The sequence below is a fragment of the Cucumis melo genome, unplaced genomic scaffold (assembly GCF_025177605.1).
Source record: "Cucumis melo cultivar AY unplaced genomic scaffold, USDA_Cmelo_AY_1.0 utg001295l, whole genome shotgun sequence".
NCBI lineage: Eukaryota > Viridiplantae > Streptophyta > Magnoliopsida > Cucurbitales > Cucurbitaceae > Cucumis > Cucumis melo.
The window spans coordinates 5001-12500 of NW_026124522.1; the positions used below are offsets into that span (position 1 = coordinate 5001).

Here is a 7500-nt window from a genome sequence, read left to right on the forward strand (position 1 = left end):
CTTTGACAAGATGTTCGATTTTTCCATAGAAATATATTCGCTCAAAAAAGCCCCTATAAGAAGTTAATCGTATATGAGAAGATTGGTTACGTAGAAAAAGGAAAATGGATTCGTATTCACATACATAAGAATTGTATAGGAACAAGACTAATCTTCGATTTCTTTTTGAAAAAAAAGAAATCAATTTTTTTGAAGTACTAAGACTATTCAAATTACAATACTCGTGAAAAAAGAACCGTAATAAATGAAAAGAAGAGGCATCTTTCACCCAGGAGCGAAGGATTTGAACTAAAATTTCCAGATGGAGGGGATAGGGTATTAATACATCTGACACATAATTTAAATGTGGGAATTTATCCTCTAAAAAAGGAAATATTGAATGACTTGATCGTAAATTATAAGATTTTGCGATTTCTTCTTCTTTTAAGGAAGATACTAATCGTAGGGAAAATGGAATTTCCACAATGACTGCAAACCCTTCTGATAACATTTGAGAATACAAATTGTTATTGTACCCACAAAAAGGATTTTTGTTATAATAATTAGTCGACAAAAAAAAAAAATGATTCTGGTGATACATTCGAGTAATTAAATGTTTTACCATTAGTAAACTGGATTTTTTGTCATAACCAGAATTTTCCAACAAAATGGATCCATTTAAAAAATGATCATGAGAAAATGCGTAAATATACTCCCGAAAGATAAGTGGGTATAGGAAGTCACGTTGCCGAGATTTCTCAAGTTCTAAATATCCTTTAAATTCCGCCATTTAAAATTTCATTTGAACTGGGGATACGATAATGGGATTTATTGGGTTATCAAATGATACATAGTGCGATACAGTCAAAACAAGGTATTACAGTAAAATAAAGAATAATAATAGATACCTCGTAAATAGGTAAGACTTATCAACGGACTCTCTATCCTCTCTTTTCTTTTGTCATCTAATTGGTTTCTATTTTAGGATAAAAAAGATGGTTAGAAATCCTTTATTTTTTCAACCCAATCGCTCTTTTGATTTTGGAAAAAAACTCTTTATCAATATACTGCTTCTTCTACACATTCCCCTCTACCTCATAACGTAGAGTAACTAATAGTTAGGACTTAGAAAAAAATGGATAACTCACTCATAAGAAAAGTCCTTCCCGCATCAAGCACTAATATAGTTTTAACGTCTAATTAGATCGGCGAATCATTCAAATTAAGAACATAAGCCCGTTACTTTTTATTTCTCTATAATTGGAGCATAGTGCCCTATCCATTTATTCATTCGACCCGACTTTACTTTTTTTTCCGCATCAAGAATTCAAACAAGTTTGGCCTAATCTAGTAAGGTAAAAATATTACTAGAATTTTCCATTAATACGACATGCTGCTTTTTCCATTCATTCCTTTCAGGATCAGTCGCGGTCTTACAAACTCTACCGATAGTATGGACGAATCTGTTACTTCATAGAAATGTGTAAAAGATGCTAGCCGCACTTAAAAGCCGAGTACTCTACCATTGAGTTAGCAACCCCAAAATATGAAAAATTTTTCTGTGTAGATACAATCGGAATCAAAATAACAAAAGAAATGAAATTAGATGACGTAATCAAAATATTGCAATAAAAAAAACTTCTTATATCACTTACACAAAAGTAATTTTTTGTATCACAAAAAATACAATGAGACCATCATGTGCGTGAAAAGCAAGGGTCATGAAAGGGAGATAACTAGCTTCATTTATACACAATCGGATTATATTTGTTTGATACACTGTTGTCAATATTAATGTGAATAATGAAAAACGCCTATAATGGACAAAACAAAAGAATTATAAATGAATAAAAAACAAATGGAAATAACAATTTGAGTTGAATAACTATATTTAACTAGATAAAGTTAACAAAATAGAATAAGAGAAAATATTCTAATAATAATAAATTCTATTAAAATAATAGAAAAGAATTAAAAAAAACTACGTACTTAGATTGGCACTATAGAGATAATCAACATAGATAGACATAAAAGATGTAGGCGAAAGAAGAAATTAAGGAAGAAGTAGAAAAAAATATATCGGGTTTGTGGATTGAATAAACCCGATATATTTTTTTTCTATTCATCTTAGATCAATTTATATCAATAAAATAAAAATCGATTTTTTCATTAGCGAAGACGCAATTTTAAGGTAATAAGTGTATAGTATGAATAGAACAAGAGAGAGGGGGAAATACTAAAGAAAAGGTTAGTCAAAGCTATATACAAGTTAAGTTATCACACCCTCGTTTTTTTATTTCATTAATAAAAATGGAATTTCGGTTATTGATTAAGGTGAAGTTCCGTAAAAACACCTGCCTTCTTTAAAATATCATGAACAGTTCCTGTAGGTTGAGCACCCTTTTCAAGGAAATATAGAATAGCAGGAACATTTAAATAGGTTTGATTCTTTATCGGATCATAAAAACCCACTTTACGAAGATCTCTTCCTTCTCTTCGGCATCGAACATCAATTGCAATGATTCGATAAACGGCTCATTGGGATAGATGTAAATTTTAAGTACCCCCCCCAGAACCGTATAAGAAGTTTTCTCCTCGTACGGCTCGAGGAAATTCAAAGTTATGTATAGAATTCTAATTAATGTCAAATAGATCTATAGATTATTAAATCAATTAGACTATGATTTAAAAATTTTTTTCTTATTCTTTTGTTTTTCTTTTGAAAAAAAAAACTCATTCTTATCCCCATAACTCAAGTTGGATAACTCTCACGCAAAGGAAAAAAAACCCTTAAGCTTAAGCATTTCATTTATTGAGCGGTCTCTAACCTCTTTATTTTTGCCTGTCTCCGTTAGAATCTATTTCGATTCTTCATTCTGATCTAGTTTAGTTATTGAGACAATTGAAAAAGATTTTTACTTGTTCCGGGATCCTTTATCCTTTCCTTGAATCATTGGGTTTAGACATTACTTCGGTGATCTTTAATCGTTTCAAAATGGTAGCAACATACCATTTTTTTTGATTTCCTTTTTATCAAAGAATCATATAAATAATGGATTCTCGTGTGATACACTTTTAATCCAATTTGATGTTTGAATTTGAAACTTGTTCGAATTGGATCCTTTCGATTTGTATACCGAACCTATACTTACGAAGTAGTTTTAACTTATTGATTGACACTAACCCTAGATCTCTGCCCTTGATAAATGAATCAATACTTTCTACTCGAGCTCCATCATGTACTATTTACATCAAAAACCCTAAAAAAAAAAAAGAGCTCGAGTGCAACCGAACAAACTATGTCGAGTCAAGAGCATCTTCATTCCTATATAATATAAAATGGTGGGTGTAAGAATCCACAGTGGATCATGTCCTTCAAGTCGCACGTTGCTTTCTACCACATCGTTTTAAACGAAGTTTTACCATAACCTCTAATTTCTTGGAACTGGTATGTAATTGATTCATTTATGGAATCATGTATAGTCATTGGGTTAGTTGGTCCATAGTAATCTATACTCTTATGACATGGGTAGTTTTTGAAAAAGTCTTAGCAATACTTCAATTTATTGAAACCCATATTTTATTGTATATATTGTATCAATAACATTTTTTTGTATGAGTGCAATATTTATTTCTCTATATATAGATATTTTCTAGATAGAGAGAGATTTTTTGAAATTTCTATAAAATCAATTAAGAAATAATTAATTACGAATAATTAAGAATCTCCATTTTTCAATTTCTTCATAGAATGGATTCACGAGTTTAACACTTCTTCGAGTACCAAGGACTCATAAGAAATAATTAAAAAGATTTACTTGATTGAAAATTTACTACCTAAATATTATATTATAATATTATTTGAATAAATTTTTGTAAAGGATTTATTACATTTGATTATGATAAATAAATGTATATTCGGGATTAACCCATCAATTAGATAGATCTAAAATAAAAAAAAAAAAAAGAAATAAAACGATAAAAATAGATAATAACAATACATACATATCAGCATTTTCTGCCTAGTTTATTTAACTTAAGAGACTCAATAATCTTTCCTTAAAATAAAGTGAAAAAGATGTATGAATTGTTACTTGGATTTACAATTATTCATTACAGACAAACATACGAAAAAATGAGGTGAAAAGAAATACATAATATGTTACATATGTAACTTGATTCTTTGTTAATCAGATTCGGGCAGATATTCAAATTGATATCTTCCGTTATGGATTAACTCCTATCTACCCCCAATTAGATCGAGTAGATGCATCATAAATAAAAAAAGGATCCTACGGGGGACTGGACTAGTTTCGGAGGTGCTAGACTATCTTGTATAAGGCGAAAGTCAAACAGATCTAGAGTAAACGATTGTTCCTACCTATTTTTTTTTATTTGACTCTAAAATTTAGTACCCTAAACCCTAAATAGGTCTTAAGTTTCTTAAGACCATTAATTCAATTCCATTAGTGCCAAAAACACAAGACCTTCGTGTTTATAATTCAGAAATCCACAGAAAAAAAATACTCGGGTTTCACAAACCATTTAAGAGATAGAGAATAATAGAGGCTTTCGCATTTCTGAAATGCATCATTATAAGAAAATAATAAAGAACAATCACATTCGATCTATATTTAGACTCTTAAGCATAAGGTTGTTTTAAAACGGCAATCTATAGTCTGATATCGAATATTTTTCCATATATCTTATAATATACTATTATTATATATAATAATAATACGCATACTCTGGGACGGAAGGATTCGAACCTCCGAATAGCGGGACCAAAACCCGTTGCCTTACCACTTGGCCACGCCCCATTTATATTCAACACTAATAAACACTAATATTGGTAGTGCTTAGTCGTCAATTCCAGTACAAATATTTATAGAATAAATTAGATTGTTGCTCAGATTTTGATACGTTTATAGATCCAATTAAACTCAATTTTTGATCATTACATATAATTCCATTAAGATATTGTATGAAAGTAGGATTTCTTCTATTCTCGTTTTATTTGAGAATTGAAGGATTTTTGATTGGCTGAGTTCAAATCAAAGAAAGGTTTTTTGACCTACTTTATGTTATTAATTTTTCCCTTATCCCTTATATCATAGCAATAATAGGGGATTAATAACTCAATCAAATCAAAAGAAATACAATTATCTTCAAGAACAAAGAAAAAAAAATTGTTATGCTTAATATCTTAAGTTTCATCGGTATCTGTCTTAATTCTTTCCTTTATTCAAGTAGTTTTTTCGTCGCCAAATTGCCCGAGGCCTACGCTTTTTTGAATCCAATAGTAGATGTTATGCCAGTAATACCTCTATTCTTTTTTCTATTAGCTTTTGTTTGGCAAGCTGCTGTAAGCTTTCGATAATATTTTTAATACTGTCCGAGACAAATTCATGATTTACTAGAAAAAAAAAAAAAAAGATTCTAACTAGTTATAAGATCAGATAAGTTGTACATACAGTCTGAAGCTTTAAGTTGAATCCAATATTGAAATTATTCTATAGCTATGATAAATCTGGATCACTCTCATTTTCTTATTCTTACTTTTTTCCTTTGAACGACCCTCTTCGAGTCCCCCACAATATAGAATTGTGGGTATGAAATCCAATTTTGAGTAATCAAGGACTCAACTCTTAAAATTTTTTCCTATTTATAGAAATAACTTCACTGCATTTCTTGGTGTCAAACCAGATTAAAATAGAGAATCTATTCTCTTAAAAAAAAAATGATCTTGGAGATTGTGTAATGCTTACTCTCAAACTATTTGTTTATACAGTAGTAATATTCTTTGTTTCTCTCTTCATTTTCGGATTCCTATCTAATGACCCGGGACGTAATCCGGGGCGTGAAGAATAACAAAATCAGATTTTTTTTCCTTGCTTGATTTTGAAATGTTCTTAACATTTTATCTATTCCACATCTTTCCTCAACTATAAAAAAATACCAAGTAATTGACAGAAACGGAAAGAGAGGGATTCGAACCCTCGGTACAAAAAAATCGTACAACGGATTAGCAATCCGACGCTTTAGTCCACTCAGCCATCTCTCCCCAAATTGAAAAAGGATAATTACTATGATACATTGTATAAAAAATAGAAAATAAAGGCTTGAAAAAAGCCCTTCTTTATCTCTCTTTATTATCTTTATCTACCCCTTTATAGATATATAATTTCATTATATTGATATAGATAATTATCTAGATATATCGATGGATATCTATCAAATCGATAAAAACTTTTTTTTTATTAGGAATTCCATTTAGATAAATTAGATTTCATTAGATAAGGGCTCAAAAGAAGAGATATCTTCAATCCTAATATATAAATAATACCAATATATTAAAGATTCATAAAAATATTTATAAATAAAAAGAAAGTACCTTTTTTAGTTTATTTCATCCGAAAAGAGCCCTTTTCTTTTTATTTTTAGTTCCACGGCCTGGCCTGGTCAGTACCTAGCCGGGCTTTTTTTGTTCCAATAAATCGTAGATCAAATTATTTATTTGATTTGAAAATGTTTTTGAAAAAAAAAAAAATAGAAACAACAAGAATCCTAAGAAGATTTATTATTTCAATTCCTATGATACAGAAAAAGATGATATAGAATCAAGGTTCGATTTCTTATTATTATTTTTTAGTACTTTACTAGAATAAAAAACTTGTTAATTAGTTAATTAAAACGAGTCCTCTTTTCCTAATCTCATTAGTGGCCCTGATGAAAATACGTCAACGCTCAAATTTTCATGATTATTTTCTGATCCGATCTTTTTATTACTTATTAATACGACTTATTTTCGTCTTCGACAAAAGGTCCATTTATATACAATAATTGCATTGTAGCGGATATAGTTTAGTGGTAAAAGTGCGATTCGTTCTATTAATCCCTTAATAGTTAAGGGATCCTTCGGGTTGATTAATATTCCGATCAAAAACTTTATTTCTTAAAAGGATTTAATCCTTTACCTCTCGATGAAAGATTCGAGGAAAAATAAAAATTCTCGTGATTTGTATCCAAAAATATGTTCTAAATTGAAAAAATTGGATCATGAAATTACGAAACATAATTTTATTGAATTGGATCAATACTTCCAATTGAAGGAATAAGGGATCCATGGATAAAGGTGGAATTTTTTCTAATCGTAACTAAATCTTCAATTTTTTCTTTGTATAAGGGAGATTGAAGCAAAACAAAATAGCTATTAAACAATGTCTTTGGTTTACTAGAGACGTCGACATCGTTTTTTTAGCTCGGCGGAAACAAAATACTTTTCCTAAGGATTATATTAAATAGAAATAGGGAACGAAATAAATAACTGGAAAGATTGTTATAATCTCCTCTTGTATAGGGATCATCTATAAAGCGGGTCCTTTTGAATGCATTCAGACGGAAAGGCTGACATAGATGTTATGGATGGTATTTTTTTTTGTTTACATCTTATAAATTTAGGAATTTATCCATCTTCCATAAAGGAGCCGAATGAAACCAAAGTTTCACGTTCGGTTTTGA

General features: G+C 29.8%; 1 non-coding gene across 1 annotated transcript; it reads right to left on the reverse strand.

Annotated features, from left to right (window-relative positions):
* Nucleotides 1-5955: 5955 nt before the first annotated feature.
* TRNAS-GCU (transfer RNA serine (anticodon GCU)) lies at nucleotides 5956-6043 on the reverse strand. The gene has a single exon. It is a non-coding gene; the product is annotated as a tRNA-Ser (tRNA).
* Nucleotides 6044-7500: the final 1457 nt, after the last annotated feature.